We start from the raw sequence: 19,149 nt of genomic DNA, 5'->3' as shown, positions 1-19,149 counted from the left end.
ACTAAGTGATAATACTTTAGGGTGTGTACGTGTTCCTTGTAAAGAGTTCACTGTGAAGCAGCGCTGAAAGATCAATATTTTTTTTTCACTTTTGTATGGGTAAACCCGTGACGCTGGGGCGCTTGCCCATACAAAAATGAAAAAAAAAATGATCTTTCAGCGCTGCTGCTTTCACAGTGAACTTGACAAGGAACACACACACACCCTAAAGTATTATCACTTAATTTTGTTACACCCCGTATGATCTCAAATCTTCGCACAATCGCCGTGACCAGGAAAAATAGGGATTCAAACGGGTTAAAGTTTCTTGTAAGTATAAGTAAATTTCTTCGGTCATCCCATTTTATAAAAACTATTTTTTTATCGAGTATGAAAATCATTTTCTGCCTTAACGTCTTTACAAAAGTATTAAATCATGTGCCTAATATACTCATTAAAAAAACAGAAAAGACCATTAATTAACTGACACTCTCGTACCAATATACCAATGATATTAAACATTTTTTGAAAACGGAGTAGTTCAATTAAGCCGGAATCCGTGCAGTAAAAGTTCGGGGCGGCACAATTAGTTGAGTGAGATTCACGGAACTGGAAATGGGTCATATGCCATAGGGTTGGGTCATATCGATGACATAGACTACAGAGCGTTCGGATTACAATTGAATCAATCAGAAGAATTGATTCATAGGTAGCGTAGTCATAAACAGCGGACTTGCGTTATTAACGCAAGTCCGCTGTGCCTTTCAGCAAAATCGGTTCAGTTCACGGTTTGGGCGTGAAGAGGTAACAGACAGACAGACACACTTTCGCATTTATGATATTTTTTTATTTTTTTTATGAAATCCATCAGATGACCCGTTTGCCCACGGCAAACGGGTCACCTGATGGAAAGCAACTTCCGTCGCCCATGGACACTCGCAGCATCAGAAGAGCTGCAGGTGCGTTGCCGGCCTTTTAGGAGGGAATAGGGTAATAGGGGAGGGTAGGGATGGGAAGGGAAGGGAAGGGAATAGGGGAGGGTAGGGAAGGGAATAGGGTAGGGGATTGGGGCTCCGGTAAACTCACTCACTCGGCGAAAAACAGCGTAAGCGCTGTTTCACGCCGGTTTTCTGTGAGAACGTGGTATTTCTCCGGTCGAGCCGGCCCATTCGTGCCGAAGCATGGCTCTCCCACGTGTAAAGTATGTATATAATATTATTATTATTAAAATATTGTTTATAGAGTATCGATACTCCCCATCTCTATGGCGCCTAAAATGCACAATCGCTATAACTCGCCGATGACGTGTGCACGCTATGTGCCATTTCTCTGTGCACTCTACACTGTGCGCCCTGTGCAATCTCTATGCACCGTGCACAGGATCGTTTACGCCATACTCGGTCTAATGAACTTCGTTAGATTTGCGTCTAATTGCACTTTCGCTTCAGTTAAGTCGGATATAGATTTCAAGGAATCGTTTTCTGTCGCTTTGCACTGGAAAGGAAGTACTTACTGCATCTATAGTCAGGACAGTTTAAGGTGGCACCAGCGGTCATTGACCTTTCTAGTCTAGGTGCTATATGAAAAATAATCGCACTGCATTCTGTTAACTTAAGAATATAATTAAATTCTTGTGAAGAAACAGACTAGTATATTTTTATCGAAAAACGTCTTGGTAACCTCTTCGTGTGATAATCTCCAACTATTTATGATTTTGAACACTTTGAAGTGATATAATTCATTCTGTGTTCACATCGTGTTACATGCAAAATACGATATCATTTTTCAGAAACATCTGTCACTTCATTGTCAATCGCGGTTTGTATAGAAAATGACAAGTTTTTTGACAGGGAGTCAATGACCGCTATATACCGTTGAGAATAGGTATTACAATAGGATAGCAAAGCAAATAAAGGGTTGCATTGGGACTGTAAAAAGTCTGTCCTGTGCCTTAATTCACATTGGTAATCCGATCGGTCACGACAGTGAAAGATTAGAAATTGCCCCTGGGTTTTTGAACATAAATATAGATAGATAGATAGATAACTCTTTATTGCTCACAAATTGGTAGCATAACTAGTTCGACTAACTTTACATGTTTACAGTATAATGTGGGCAAGGGCAGCCTTATCGCTTTAAGCGATCTCTTCCAGGCAACCCTGCGGCTATGGAGATTGGAGATATTGCATTACCCTGTCAACTTTTTGTATTACCCTGCTTATAAAGCAGGGTAATACAAAAAGTTGACAAACAGTTAAAACAGCAGATGCTAGAGAAAAACTTAGGGCCTGTTTCACCACTTCCTGATAAGTGACGAATAGGCTATGCACCAATTAAATTGACAGATCAAGTATGGAGAATCGGTCAAAAAAGTTGTGAATAGCTATTTGGCACTTTATCAGAAAGTGGTGAAACAGGCCCTTAATATCTAATAATATATTTACATGCTACAGATTATTAAGTGAGCGACTTTGTTCAGAAGATGGTTATGCAGCTTTGTTTTAGCAATAGTTAGTGAACTTGACTCTCGAATGTCACATGGTAAATCGTGCCACAAGTGTGCAGCTCTCACTTTGGAATTTGATTGGCCACTATTTGGGTTAAGTTTTTTCTCCACACCACATCTTTTTAATGTTTTTTTTAATTCATTTTGTTTGTTTTTTTAACTAACCAGAAACACAAAAGTATATCAAACTTAACCTTGACTTCGGTCCCCAAAACAAGCGGCAAAAAGCAGCAAAAGCAAAAGAAACAGCCGCAACAACCATCCAATTAGAATATTGTGTCCCACAATAAGCATAGTTCTTTGAGAGCACCAAAGGGAAATTTTGACTGTGTGTACAAAGCTTTTTATGCGGCAGCTTTAATCTAAATATTATGTACAATATAGAACAAAACATCTTATAACATATTCCCATGATATAATATAATTATTCTAATTTTTTAATATACCAGGCTAAGACAAGATTTTTATTCTTATTGTAACACACTCCGGACAAACCTTCGTGGTTTATGGAGAGTATATTTTTTTAACGTCATGTATGATTTATGAAAATAAACGAATAAATAAGAAGACTATGTAAAGATTTACTCAGTGTAAATAGTTCATTCCTTAAGAAAATCTATCCTTGTTTTGAGCAGTTTAAATAACAAATTACCGAGTTCTAGAATTTCCTACAAACTTTTTTGAATAAAAATCTGTTTTTAAAAAAATAGCAGAAAGATGTAGGTCGTTTTTGGCCTTGTGGTTTTGACAAAGGTTTAACTGTATGTGCCTTTAATCCCAGCAAATAGGTCGGTTTTGAAAGCTCAGCTTTTTATTAATTTCGCTTTGAAATAGTAACGAGAAGCTCAATTTCGCGAATGGAGCTTTTTACGGTAATAATTGTGCCATAAAATACTAGAATTTGTTTGTGACTTTGTTCGTATTTTCGTATTTTCGGTTTCTAGACAATTCAACCCAAACTTACCCATGTAAAGAATAATTTTTAGGGTTCCGTACCCAAAGGGTAAAAACGGGACCCTATTACTAAGACTTCAATGTCTGTCCGTCTGTCCGTCTGTCTGTCTGTCTGTCTGTCTGTCTGTCTGTCTGTCTTCAGGCTGTATCTCAAGAACCGCTATAGCTAGATTTCTGAATTTTTCACAGATTGTGTATATCTGTTGCCGCTATAACAACAAATTAAATAAACGTAATTTTTTTGCTATTTTTGCTCGATATCAATAATGGCAATAGGTAGGCACTTTAAATATTGATAAAAATATACTCACTTGTATTTATAATTCAATAATTAAAGAAAAAATAAAAAAAAAAAAATAATTAAGGGAGGTTCCTATACAAAAAAAAAACTAATTTTTTACCTATTTTTGCTCTTTAATGGTACGGAACTCTTCGTGCGCGAGTCCAATTTGCACTTGGCCGATTATTATTTTTGTGCCTTTCAACGTCTTTATGTAAGGAGTAGATTAAATTCTCAAAATATCTGTAGTTTTATTTTTTGCATCTTATATTATACGAGCTTTTGCCCGCGGCTTCACTCGCTTTAAGAAGTATTATTATATACAAACTTTCATCCCCTATTTGAACCCCTTAGGGTTGGAATTTATCAAAATCCTTTCTTAGCGGATGCCTACGTCATAATATCTACCTGCATGCCAAATTTCAGCCCCATCCGTCCAGTGATTTGGGCTGTGCGTTGATAGATCACTATGTCAATCAGTCAGTCACCTTTGAGTTTTATATATATAGATATATACTGTGGCTCGAGACATATTTTTATTGATACAAGTCGAAGGCGGATATTGAAGAGACACCGACTTCTCTCGTTGATCGAAGTTGGAACGGGGCTAGACAATTTCTCGCTCTTTTTCTGTGGAGTAGTTTAGCTGGTTAGCTGTAATTACTTTCTGTTCGAGCTGCTAAGAGCTACTAGTTGCCCTAACTTATTAAACCGACCAAGTTTGATTTAGGTTAGCAATGGTTATTAAGACTATAGAGGAAAACTCTTTGGAATACTTATTATATTACGACAATATTATGACAATATTTTTTAATATACATTTTTTACTAAAAAGTATTCGTTATGTTTTCGCGTAACAAACAATCTTACATTTGAATATTACTAGATTCATCTTTCCCACAAATTTTGCCTCAAAATTTAAATTAAAAATCTAGCTACTCAGCATATTAAACATATGCCCATGAGGTACCATTGTGCGGAAGTAGGTAACGCGGTAGTTGGCTTTTGTTTTTCCTTCCTTCGTGAGGTCGGCCATTGTAGTTGGGATTAAATGTGGAGACGACCCCAGGGCTTACTACCTACATGTTAATGGAAATATTTTATGAAAAACGTTCGAGTTTTTTCGCGTGGATGGTCTAGAAACTTTCAAATTTTAATAACATGTTTGTTAGGAAGAAATTTTACAATACATTTGAGTGAACCTCTGAGAAAAACGTGGTATCGTAAAAAAAAAAAAAAGTGGTATCGTAGCTTCCAAAAGTGGAGGCCAATTTTATAATAATAATAGCTCCCACACCGGTTTCGGTGACGGTGGCCGGTTTCATTGAAACCAGGCCAGCTACGCAGGAGTAATTTATAGTGTCCAAGTGTGTGCGCAGTACACAAGAGCACTCTCTATTCCTTTACTCTCAAAACCCAGTGGGACGGACGACCGACACGACCGGCGAGAGATCAGGCGCAGGACCGACTTTTTACATGCCCATCCGACGCATGGATCATCTTACTTGTCAGACAATCAGGTGATCAGCCTGCATTGTCCTAACCAAACTTGGAAATAACATGTTTCCAACGCGGGAATCGAACCCATGACCTCCGAGTCAAGAGCCGCGCTCTATACCACTAGACCACAGAGGCGTTAAAGGCCAATTTTAACATTGTATTGTAACAAAACTTCTTGTTAAAATTATTATAATGTTTTAACTAGATTGTTAATAAACTTATCTAAAACTAGCTTTATTGCGCGGCTTCGTTCCCATGAATTAGGAGTTCTGGGAAGTAAATTTTAAGCGCTTTTCCTTAGAGTTGTTACTTTTGTAAATCCTTTCTAAGTGGTTGCCTACCTATTGATCAATTGAATAGTTTTCTTGAGAAAGTGTTAAGTACAAGAAAATCTACATAAATATTTTATATTATTATTCAAATAAACTAGAGACTTCAACGCTAATGTAACCTACATAAGAACATCAAAGCAAAGAATGCATAACTTGTTCTGGAACATTCGATATCAACATGAAGTTGCATATCTTGTTACTTCGCAAAGAAGCTCCAGTCTGATCCCATTACGCTCAACTTCGAGAAACGAGACTCTTGTTATAAACGAACGTATCTGTCGTTATTATCTTTGGTCGATTTGAAGTGAAAATTCTTTGCATTTTTTGTGCGATGGGTAAAAATGTTAAGCGCCAATGACATGATCGAAAATTTATAATACGAAGGGAGTAGTCCACATTTTTTTATTTTTTAAACTTCCTGCCGTTGAATTGAATTGAAGCACACTCAGCAACGGCGTTAAGGGGGGGGGGGGCGTCGCCTTTTTTCAGCACCACCAGCACCTTGGGCGCCGAAGACATCTCGCCCAGGGCGCTGGTAGTGCTAAAACCGGCCCTGAGTACACTGCCCGGCGTAAGATTGCAAGTAATATCACCTCTCTGCTGCGCGGCGGAAATGCCTGCATCTGCTGTTTCATTTAATTTTCGCATCCGAGTGCCACCCGTTGTTTAATTAAGCCATACATAGTTTACCGTCGACGAATGGACTTTAAACAATCGTGCACCCCGGCGCACCGGGCCAAATCGAAAAAGAAGCGAGCGCTCGAACAAAATCAATACGAAACTCATTACTGTCACAGATTGTTTCTGTTTAATTAATGGTCACTCTATTGTCACCTGCGGTTACCGGATAAGTTAGGTGCGGTACGTGTTTGATTAACGGCCGTTCCCAATATTTGATCTATCTCTGGTTTTGCCCTACTAGAGATAGGAATAGCTCACATTAGACATTAGAGACATATAATTTATGTCAATTGTGAGCTATTCCTATCTCTAGTAGGGCAAAACCAGAGATAGATCAAATATTGGGAATGGCCGTAAGTACGACCACTAACGCTTAAACTGACTCATTGCCGCACTCAGAGTGGAACATTAATTAATTCAAAATTCTGACATTATCTCCCTATATCTGTCAAACTCTTCATTAAAGGTTAATCTTAATTTTAATATTATGTCTCTGAGTACGGCGGTCACATACATAAATTAATGATTAATTTAATAATTTTAATATTTAATTAACAGTTCGTCAGAAAATATATTAAGGAATCTTTTATTATTTATTTACACTTTATTGCACACAAAACCATTAAAAAGTAACATAATATTAGAAAGACGACACAACAGGTACTGCTTATCTCTAAAAGAAATTTCTTCCAGCAGTCCTAAGTAGAGAAATTTGAACATAAACATATAATAATAATAATTAATATTAATAATTTATGATGAACAATTGAAAATCTTTAGCAAACTTTTGAACATTTTAAACTCTTAAATTATTCAATTATTATTATCAATAATTATTATTCATACTGCAAGGCGATTGCGACGCACAAAATATTATGTGCAATTCAAAATTGGAAAGATCACCACGGACGGCAAGTCTTTAAATTTAATACACATATTATATTGTCTTTTTGTGTGTCCCGCTGTAGGAGAGAAAGTAATCGTCCTCTCTTTCTATCCTGAAAATGTTTACCTATTGTTTTTTATTAATGTGAATTCACATTAACACAATGGCCTTAATTTTTTTAAGATGAAGAAGTTCGAACTCACGTGTTGGCCGAAGGTTCGGTCAGACTGTAGTGACGTAGCTGACCTTATGCAGGGCGAGTTACTACATTATGTATCTGTAAGGGCACTGCATAAAACATACGCCCTTCGGTAACAATCCGACCTCAACTGATCGTCAATAAGTCAATATGGTTTTGATGGAGTTAACCAACGACCATATCAAAATTGTAGGAGGTAAATCTTTTCTCATGTCGCTGTATTTGTTGGCATATTCTTCCAAACTACTGGACCAATAGGAAATATTACGCAAGGGTATATTATGTACAGTGCCGTAAATAGCCTTTTTTGCGCCCTGTGTGAGCTTCTATATAACTGCACCTTTGTTTTTTAACCGACTTCCAAAATGGAGGAGGTTATATGTTCGGTTGTGGATATTTTTTTACTACATTGGAAAACATCTCTGGGGCGTAGCGGGAACTTATCGGAAGCAATTCAAAAAATAAGGATCTGTCTGGTCTGGCCATTCTTGCGCCCCTTCAGAGTCTACGCCCTGTGTTTGGGCACCGGTGGCACCGCCCTATTTACGACACTTATTACTTAATATTACGAAGCAGAGAGCGCCACTAGCACATACAGTAAATAATCCGACTAAAATCCAACATGTTGCTCACGCCATATCAGACTATTGATAGAAACGTTGTCAAACGTTGAACAAAACTTTTTGTCTAGTATCTGCGACGGTGCTGCCTCTATCGTGGAAACATTGCAGTAATATTATATCCTATTCGGCTGGATTTTTGTGTGCATATATAGGTTTGAAAAGTTAGCAATATATATTTTCCGTACGCCTAAATTGTTGAGGGTGGTTCACTCCATTTATTTTTATTCATTTTTTTATCATTCAGAATTGACAAAAATATTATACTTTAATTATAACACTTTGTTGATATAAGATCAACCTCTGAATTAATTAACGATAATAACTTAAATGCAACACAATGTTTTTCGGACCAGTTGGTATCTACTAAAATCATTTTGCACGATAGGAAAGACCAATCGACTCCACAATGGAGTAATCATTAATTTTTCCATACATTTCAGGTTTCGTTCGAACCGGCCACTAGCCACTATAAAAAGCTTCAATTCCCATATGCACAATAGAGGATTCCGGTCAATTACTATACAAGTGCAGCCACAATACATAATATACCTACAGTAGGGTACTGTACGATCTACTCTCTACTGTAATACTAATACGGCGATTGCAAAAGTATAAAATATTCGACCATGATTGACGATCGTCGGTAATAGAAACGTCGCAAAAAACACAATAATATAATGTTTTATTTTGATATTTTTTTACCGGGCATTGGCCTACCAGTCACTAGAAATTCCCACCACTTCGTTAACGAAGATAGGCAGCGGGAACCAACCACGAAAAACCCTTTAATATGATCTCAGGAAACCCGAGGGACAAATTATTGTCTTGGGACTCGCAACGAAATTAATCAGTTGACAGTAGGAGCAGTAAGTAGTTGCACACTCCATGTCTCTAACTCTATTGATAGAGTACTGTGAAGTATTATATTATACTATGCTTGAACATTCCAGAATATCGAAAAATTCGCCGTGAATTTTCACGCTGGGAATGTTTGTTGTGGAGTAAGTTGTGCGGAGAGTAAACAGAAAGTTCAGCTCTCGAGAGCCCCCCGACTCGTGCTCCACATAAATAACAAATATTTTGAACAAATAACGCGATACGGGTGGCACATGCTGGTTTTTATAATTTACTAATACTGACTGGTCCAGCATTTAGGTTGTTTTGACGTCAACATTGTGGGCATATGTTTGAGAGCCTCAAATGAATGTTGTGACCATAAAGTTAATATACCTAGAGAAACAAAGTCGTTCCAGGAGCTTTTCAACTAACAGCGTGATGCGAGAGTTTTATATATTTTATAAGACTGGAGATCGCCCAATTATACGTGTACTTGTATAATGGAGGTCAGTGGACGCAGCTGATCTCAGACTGGCCGTGTAAGCATTGTCTAATAGTATCTAAGATTCAATAAAAAATATAATCCATTTTCAATTTGTCACCTTGTTGTTAACAGACTTTAACCATAAATAAAAGAGAATTCGTATGTATAGGCTTGTCACTCAAAAATCTGTCATTTTTCCTAGTGTGTGTGTTGTAGTGTGTGTAATGTTTTATTTGTTAAAAATATGTATGATAAAAGCATAATAATTTCAAAATAATATTAGCTCGATGCACTCCTTCACCATATAAACTATAACTGTGAAAAATTTCATTCACCTACGTTTCCCCATTTTTCGTCAAAAGGGATACAAAGTTTTTGGCTCACGTATTAATATAGAGATTAATAATATACTAGAGTTGTTAACGTTAAAGGTCAAGGTCCTTGAAATGCAATAATGCAGCGAACCGACCTTACAATAATATTGTATTTCTTATCATCTTAAATATATTTTCTTCGCAAAATGATTTTATGCAGCTGCAGTGAATTTCAAAGTGGATTTAATTTAACGATAGATGTATTAAGAATTATTCAAGGTTTATTAAAATCGAGATATCACATTTTATATACTAAATTAAACTGGTCTTTCAAGTAAATTTTCAATGAATAAACTTTTAATCCTTCGATCGTGGATTCTTGGAAATCTATTGTTACTCTATTGTGTCTCGCTCGCCGGTGAGCTTATGGGACTTGATGGGTTAAATAATTTTAAGTTTATCTTTTTTCCATTAAAATGTTTTTGACAATGTTTTTTTTATCCGTAAATTTTGTTTGTCTACTTGTCTGTCTGTATTAATTGTTGTGCAACTGCGCTTGTGTACAAAAAGGCTTAGCTTCTACATAAAACAATTTCTCTTCAGCAGCTCTAGTTCCTCTGTAAAATCCTTTGATAATAACTTTATTGAACAAAGGGTAAAAACGGGACCCTATTACTGAGACTTCGATGTCTGTCCGTCTGTCTGTCTGTCTCCAGGCTGTATCTCAAGAACTGCTATAGCTAGACTTCTGATTTTTTTACAGATAATGTATATCTGTTGCCACTATAACAACAAATACTGAAAACAAAAGAAAGTTAATATTGAAGGGGGGCTCCCATACAACAAATGTGATTTTTTTGGCCTTTTTGCCTCCTATTCCTTAATGGCAACATGTAGACACTTGAAATTTTTACAAAATCCTCAATTATATACGTGTGCTTTGATATTTAATAATAACATTAAAATAAAATAAATAATTAAGGGGGCTCCCATACAAAAACTCAATTTTTTTTCTACTTTCGCTTTATAACGATACGGAACTCTTCGTGCGTGAGTCTGACTCGCACTTGGCCGATTATTTTCTTTTGTCATATTAACCTAACCTAACATCCTACTATTATTATGCGAAATTCTGTTTGTTACTATTTCACGCCCAAACCGCTGAACCGATTTTTCTTAAATTTGGCAAGACCATACTTTGAGTTCCGAGAATACTTTTTATCCCGGAAAAATGCACGGTAGCGGCACGATAAACTATCGAGTTTTAGATAAACCATTACAAGTTTTTGTGGAGTCCACTCGACAATTCACAAAGATCGTTTGGAGGCCGTTGTGGATCTCCAGGGATGAGACACAGAAACATCTGTATACCATCACCAAAGTGGGTCACACCCACAATGAAACTCATCAATTATTCACATATCTGCACTATACCACACTATGGAGAGTCTTTTCCCCGTAGACATATTTTTTATACTTACTGTATCTAGACCCAATATTATAAACTGTGCCATTTATTGAGACGGTTTTTAAATGTTTAACTCACGTCAGACATAAAAATATGTTTAACTCGCGTCAGATGTGAGGTGACCAACTGCAACAGCGTGGGCCTGCTTTGGGTGAGCACTGAGCAGGCGAGCGCAGACGGAAGACACGGAAGACGTGTAATAGCGCGTCTTCGTCCACGGAAGTAGGAACACGGACGGGTGTTAGTGGGTACAGCTGCGGCCACTTACCATCTCTTCGGCCGTGGCAAGTCCCACATACCCCTGTGGTCCTTCCCCAACGCTGCCGGGGATGTGTAATAGTTTTCCCGACCCAAAAAAAAAAGGTGTGAGGTGACCCGATCGAAATTTCGTAAGCAAGGTGTGTAGACCGCCGATGCGTAGCAGACTCCTCTCTCTTTTTATCGCAAAATATAAATGCTTGTTCCTGTTGGTCTTTTTTTCTTCGGGAGTACAACACTTAGCTATTTTTATGGAAAGGAAGGGTAGTCTGTTTGTGACCTCTTCAAGGTGTAACTGAATCGATGCTTGTTTCAGTGTGACTTGACCCTCATGGACATTTTATCTTGTAAAAAAGGTTCCATTTGCAAGAAAATTATCAAACTTAGAACAGCCTTTTCAGGATGTTAGCAAAAGCCATATTGTTGACATCGATCGCAGAGCTTTGTAAACAAAAATATATTTCAATCTAGAGGGGCAATCAGTTAAGTGTTCTGATTGCGAGCTTACATGTAATATGTTATATAATATACTATATGTAATATGTTGTTGTAAGCGATAAGGACTTTCAGCTAGTGAATAGAGTCGGACCAAAATTTCGGTTTCGGTTTCGGACGGTTTCAGCGAAAAATCTAGCGTCCACATTAGTTTCGGTTTCGGCCACACGACAGCCGATAAAGTCGAACACACTAATTTGGAATTTCTGAATTTTATTGCGTGGTTCGGTAAATTTCGTAGCTAATTGCTCGCCGACTAGGTTACGGCTTGGTTCACCACCGCTCTGTTAGGATTAAAGATAATTAAATTTTTAATTTTACTTTAGGTTACATTAGCTGTTTGACCGAGCCTTGCTCGTTTAAAGATATAAGATAAAACAGTGAATAATCATAATTTAAAGTATTTTTATTACATTCGGTGTCGGTTTCGCTGATGGTTTATCGCAAAAGTTCGATTCGGTTTCGGTTTGAAAGTAATTTTCGGTCAGACACTACTTTTACGCGATAAAATGTCATGACTGTGTATATTACATCTAGGGCCCATTCAATGTTCAGATAAAGATGTAGATTGCTTTATTCGGTAGATAGTAAAAATAGGCAGGGTTTACTTTGATATTGGCATGAAACATTGCCCATAATATTATTACACCATTCGATAGAAAATGATTACTGAAAACAGACGTAAGGAAAATATTAGTTTTCAATAAATTCGCCTTTAAATTCAGTGGTACAGTCATTAAAGCATTCTCAGGCTTTTCGGAATTAAAAGTAATCTTTCAGTCCTAAGCCATGGGAGAGCCTGATTTTTACCGTGGGAGAGCCATGCTTCGGCACGAATGGACCAACTCGAACGGATAAATACCACAGGCTCACAGAAAACCGGCGTCCGGCGTGAAACAGCGCTTGCGCTGTGTTTCGCCGAGTGAGTGAGTTTACCGGAGGCCTAATCCCTTACCCTATTGCCCTATTCCCTCTTGCCATCAGCCACGTACCTGCAGCTCGAGTTGCGAGTGTCCATGGGAGACGGAAGTTGCTTTCCATCAGGTGACCAGTTTGCTCGTTTGTTTTATAACGGTGGCACGGTGCGTGAAACCTGTCTCAATGTTGAGAATGTTTAATTTTAAAGGATTGTTGTAAAGGATGATTTTAAATTGGCGTTTGCTCCTAGCGTTGTTAAAGCCTAAAAAACTTTTATTAACGTAAACAAATCACAAATCAATTCCACTAAAAGTTTACCGTGACATATCACATAGGACAAGTGATATATCACTTCCATCAATACGAATAGCCTATAAACGCCTGTTTAGACGCGGTTATTAAAAAAGTTTCCCAGTTTTATAGGCAAAGTTTGAGGTCGCGCCCTAGTTGGGAATATTTATCAACTATTCCTTCGAAACTAGAGCCTTATAAGTTGATTTTGTGTATTTTCATAGCCTAGTTTGGTATTTAAAAGGTTTTAGAGCAGCGGTACTCAACCTTTTTTTATATACTAAACAAGTTTTAATCTTGGTGTTACGGGCCGCAAACAATATTATTTAGGGATAGAAAAACTTTGTTCAAAATTATCGATTCCCGCAAGCCAATGAGAAAGTCCCAGCGGGCCGCAAACTGAGTATATACGAGTATAGTCTTTCAGTGTTGCTACTTTCACAGTAAACTCTCTACAAGGAACACGTACACACCCTAAAATATTATCACTTATTTTTGTTACACACTGTATAAATATTATGAAAGAAAAAGTGTGTTTGTCTGTTACCTCTTTATCATGTTTAAACCAACCAAAAAATATATTAATCTAAATCGGTTTGATTTAGATTTTTTCTTATTCATAACAAAATAAAGTTTACAAATTTATAAGACAAAGTTATAAGACAAAAGGTAGTTTATAAATTATTATCATAAAGTTAATATACCTAGCAGAATAGAGCAACAATCTCGAGCTGTCAAACGTAACCGAAATTGGTTTTCATCTGTGTGAAAAATATGTGTACGTATACATTTACACAAGCATGATTGAACATGAATTCTATGAGATTAAATTGTCAACGTGCGGCACGTGCCGACTGGACGTCAAAAAAAGAGTGCTGCTGTCATGTATCACACGTCTCTTTTTACCACGCAGTGTTACTGATAGTGACACCTCTCTTGCTCAGGCCTTTGTTTCTCTATTCCGCTAGGTATATTAACTTTATGATTATTATAGACATAATAGTTTTTTATGGAATTGCTCTAACTCTCTATTGATGACAATATTTGATGATGGTGATAATAATGATGATGATTGTGATGATGATGTTTGTTGCAGCTGGTCCAGCAGAGGATGTGAAGTGGTGTAGCGCACGCAGCACATGCGACGCGACTCAGCATGGCGGCCCGCAGATAGTCCCAGGTATGATACATAATATTACCTTATTAATATCCCAGCTTTTGCCCGCGGCTTCGCTCGCGTTAAGAAGTATTATTATATACAAACTTTCATCCCCTATTTTAACCTCTTGGGGTTGGAATTTATCAAAAGCCTTTCTTAGCGGATGCTTACGTCATAACATCTGCCACCTGCATGCCAAATTTCTGCCCGATTCGTCCAGTGGTTTGGGCTATTCGTTGATAGATCACCATGTCAGTCTCCTGTGAGTTTTATATATTATATAGATAAAGTGAGTGTGGCAAAGCACGCAACCCCGGCAAGTGCACCATGTAATAATTATGATTCCATACTACTGATAGAAGATTTCCATAAAATATAATATTCAAATAATAAACAGGTATTATATAGGATGGAACATAAAGTTTTTATACGTGGGAGAGCCATGCTTCGGCACGAATAGGCCGGCTTGACCGGAGAAATACCACGTTCTCACAGAAAACCGGCGTGAAACAGCGCTTGCGCTGTGTTTCCCCCGAGTGAGTGAGTTTACCGGAGGCCCAATCCCCTACCCTATTCCCTTCCCTACCCTCCCCAATTATCCTATTCTCTCCTAATAGGCCGGCACCTCTTCTGAATAAAACCTAATACCTGCAGCTGTCATCAGGTGACCCGTTTGCTTGTTTGCCCCCTTTTCATAAAAAAAAAGTCACAATAAAAAAAGTGAACTTCGTTCTTGTTGTTCTTCGTTTCTCGTGCTCGTTTTGCTTTGGCTTTTGTGAGTTGTGAGTCGCAGAATTTCGGCTGGCAGAAATTCTGCTGCATTCAGTTTCATACGAAAGTCCTGTTTGATTCACACGAGCGTAATTTTGTGAGTCATGATTTGTATGAAAAGACATTTACGCGACCGAAATTCTGCGACTCACAACTCACAAATTACGCTCGTTTGGCTTAAACCTAAGGCGCAGCGCAGACGACAGACTATTCATGACGCACTTTTTAGTCCGTGGAAATAGAACATATGCAATTATATGCAGTAAGTCTGCGCTGCGCGTCGTGTGCGTTACTGCATATTATAGGGACTGTATGGGCGCCGCAGACTCGATCGCACAAAAAGTCTGTCGTCTGCGATCTCCCATAATTGCATAGGTTCTATTTCCACGGACTAAAAAGTGCGTCACGGATAGTCTGTCGTCTGCGCTGCGCTAATTGTAAATCTTTCTGCGCGCAAACTGTGAAGCTACGGATTCGTAGCAGTGCTACGATATCGTAGCTATGCTGGTTTACGACATTGTAGCTGGTCTGCAGAATTGTAGATGTTCTTCGATATTAATAGTACAGGTTTCCTAACACATTTTTTGACCTGATTACTATCAAGCAAATTTTTCGTGAGTAGCTTCATTTTGATAAGACGAACAAGAATTTCCTTGGCCAAAATTCTCGAAAGTGGCAGCTAACAGAGATAAAAAATAAATAAAATAAAATAAAAAAAATAAAAATAAAAATAGCCTTTATTCTATTACCAGTAATTGTTACAAAGATTACATGCATACATTAGTTATTATTGATACTATTCGGATTAAAATATATTACATTACAATTTATTGGTTACATTAAAAACATTTCATTTTAAATAAAAATAAAATAATAATAATAATTTTATAAGTAATTAAAATAACTATATATCATTTGTTTCTATATATAGCATTTTTCAAAATAATTTAATTTATTGTAAAGATATTATTTTCATATGATAACATAATTTTTAATTTTATTATTATTAAAATACAATTCGGTTTAAATTACATTAAATTGATTTCATTAAAAAATATTTCATTATAAATTAATTTAAGCATCATTTATTAAATATTTAATTTAACTATAGCAATTGTTTTACATATACATATTTATTATTATTAATACTATTCGGTTTAACTTATAATAACTTGATTTCTAAGTATTTTAACATATTTTATAAAAACATTTCATTATAAATTAATTAAAGCATCATTTACTAAATATTTAATTTAACTATAGCAATTGTTTTACATATACATATTTATTATTATGAGTACTATTCGGTTTAACTTATAATAACTTGATTCCATTAAAAACATTTCATTATAAATTAATTAAAGCATCATTTACTAAATATTTAATATAACTAAGTATATCATTTGTTTTAAATTACATTTCAGATGTCTGCCGTTACTTTTAACAAATTAATTTCAGTATTTATTGCAGTAGTTATATTCATATCACTGTTCCATTTAATCTCATATTACATTAAATTTATTAATTATAAATTATAATCAATAAATCAATGCAACACACAACCAAACAACACAATGACATAATATGGTTATTTTGCATGCAAAGTATACAATATTACTTAATCTAACATTCCATTTTCTATTTGTTTTAATCTACTTATAATCTATTTAGGTAATAGTCGCCTCTTTGGCGTAGGCCTCCCCCAATATCTTCCACTTCTGTCTATCTCTAGCTACTCTCATCCAGTCCTCTCCAGCTTTTTGTGTAAATATATCTCGCCATCGTGTTTTCTGTCGTCCTCTATTTCTCTTATTCTCTCTAGGGAGCCACTCCATTACTTTCTTCGTCCATCGATTGTCCTCCATTCTGCATACGTGACCAGCCCAGTTCCATTTGAAAAGCCTTATTCTTTCTGTTATATCTTGAACTTTGGTTTTCTTTCTTACTGTCTTGTTACTTATTCTGTCTCTTAGTTTTATATATAACATGCTCCTCTCCATTTTCCTCTGGCAAATTGCAAGTTTTTCTTCCTTTTTCTTCCTCAGAGACCATGCTCGGCAGCCATAGGTTATACTAGGCAGGATAACCATCTCATAAATCTTTTTCTTGATGTCTATGTTCATTTCCTTGTTTTTCATAATTTCTTTTAATGACCAATACTTTTGCCATGCTATAGCAATTCTTCTATTGACTTCCTTTACGGTGCAATTTTCAAATGATATTGAGTACCCTAAGTATGTATACTCGTTAACATATTCTATTTTGTTTCCATCTACCATAATATCCACTATTTCACCATTTGATATAATTTTAGTTTTTGAGGTGTTCAGAGACAGTCCAACCAGTCTGCTCTCCTTGGACAAATTGTTTACCATAAATTCCAAATCGGCTGCGTTATCTGCAATTAGCACTATGTCATCTGCAAACCTCAAGTTGTTAAGCTAACAGAGATAGAAAGGATTAAATATTTCGATTTGATGGTAAAAAAATCAGCTGGTGAGGGTTCCGTTTTAGGGTTCTGTAATCAACAAGTCGTCGTTGACTACGGAACCCTAACCAGCTGATTTTTTGTATATTGATAGGTTAACAGTTACTTAATTTAAAAGTAACATTTTCCAACAAATAGAACAATCCATATTTTACTTTCAAAACATTTCAGGCAACAAGCGCTTATAACTGTAAGTCAACCAATTCACAGTAAAGAGGCAAAAATATAATGAAGTGGTTTGTATGTGAGAGCACGAGCGCGCGTGCCGACGCCGCCATCGATGTATCATACATAGATGCTGATAAAATATTCGTTACTTTTATGTTAGTTTATGAGCATTGGTAATTTCACATGCTTATGATATTGTACAGCTGAATACGTCTTTTTGAATAAGTATGCGCTTATTTGCATAACAATATTTTATACTAATACTAGCTGTCCCGGTGAACTTCGTGTCACTTTAAAACCTTCCCTGGACTTCTACGAATATTTTAAGACCTAAATCAGCCCAATCCGTTCAGCCGTTATATAAGATACAGTTTTACATTCCATGGATAAGAGCAAATATGACATGGCTGCCTTTTATTAAATAATCGGCCAAGTGCGAGTCGTACTCGTGCACGAAGGGTTCCGTACCATTATAGAGCAAAAATATGCCAAAAATTGTGTTTTTTACACATTAAGGGCTTTGTGAAAATTTCAAGTGCCTGCCCGTTGCCATTATTGATTACGAGCAAAAAAGGCCAAAAAATCACGTTTGTTGTATGGAAGCCCCCCTTAAATATGAATTTTGTTTGATTTTTAGTATTTGTTGTTATAGCGGCAACAGAAATACATAATCTGTGAAAATTTCAGAAGTCTAGCTATAGCGGTTTTTGAGATGCAGCCTGGTGACAGACAGACGGACAGACATCGAAGTCTCAGTAATAGGGTCCCGTTTTTACTTAAAAACTGTGTATAAGTATTTATAGCGTTGTTATTAAGTCATGACCTAATCACATTTACAGGGTGAAACGAAACTAAGTGATATTACTTTAGGGTGTGTAATGTGTATGGGTCCCCTATATCGCGTTCGCTGTGAATGTAGCAGCGCTAAAAGAGCAACTTTTTAATCTTTTGTATGGTAAAATTCATAACGCTCGGGCGCTTGTCCATAAATAAAAAAACCGGCCAAGTGCGAGTCGGACTCGCGCACCGAGGGTTCCGACAGCTTAAAGGTATTATAGACCTGAGTATTTGGTATGAATTTCAATTTAATACCTCTACGCGTTTATGAGGAAATGGGTAGTAAGTTTAAAATTATTAAAAAAATATATATTATGTGATGTAACTAAAAATTTATGGTTTTCGTAATTTTTCCTTTATCTATGCTATAAGACGTTGCTTCGTACCAAATTTCAAGATTCTGAGTTCACGGGAAGCACCCTGTAGGTTTTGATTCCCTTGCAAGTGTCGAAAATTTGCGGCATAAACGGCTGTATCTTTTGATTGCGTTGGCTTAGAAGTTTGATTTTTTCACAGCTTCAAGGGACAGTAGACCTGAGTAATTGATATAAATTTCAGCTTCATACCTCCACGCGTTCCTGAGAAAAAGGGTCTTGACAGACGGACGGACGGACAGACGGACAACAAAGTGATCCTATAAGGGTTCCGTTTTTTCCTTTTGAGGTACGGAACCCTAAAAAAAGACGGGTTGCACTCCGGGAGTGCCGGCAGAAATAAAAAC

General features: G+C 36.7%; 1 protein-coding gene across 2 annotated transcripts in view; it reads left to right on the top strand.

Moving 5' to 3' along the window:
* Nucleotides 1–19,149, top strand: part of LOC121729746 (acetylcholinesterase-like) — a 69,987-nt gene that overhangs the window by 30,465 nt on the left and 20,373 nt on the right. For both annotated transcript variants that reach the window (XR_006035999.1, XM_042118363.1), the window contains exon 2: nucleotides 14,102–14,185. The gene's annotated coding sequence lies outside the window, so the exon portion shown is untranslated. The remainder of the gene's footprint in view (nucleotides 1–14,101; nucleotides 14,186–19,149) is intronic.

Source organism: Aricia agestis, chromosome 8, assembly GCF_905147365.1.
Source record: "Aricia agestis chromosome 8, ilAriAges1.1, whole genome shotgun sequence".
NCBI classification, from domain to species: domain Eukaryota; kingdom Metazoa; phylum Arthropoda; class Insecta; order Lepidoptera; family Lycaenidae; genus Aricia; species Aricia agestis.
Note: the sequence above shows the minus strand (reverse complement) of the source record. Positions and strands in the feature narration are given on the sequence as shown.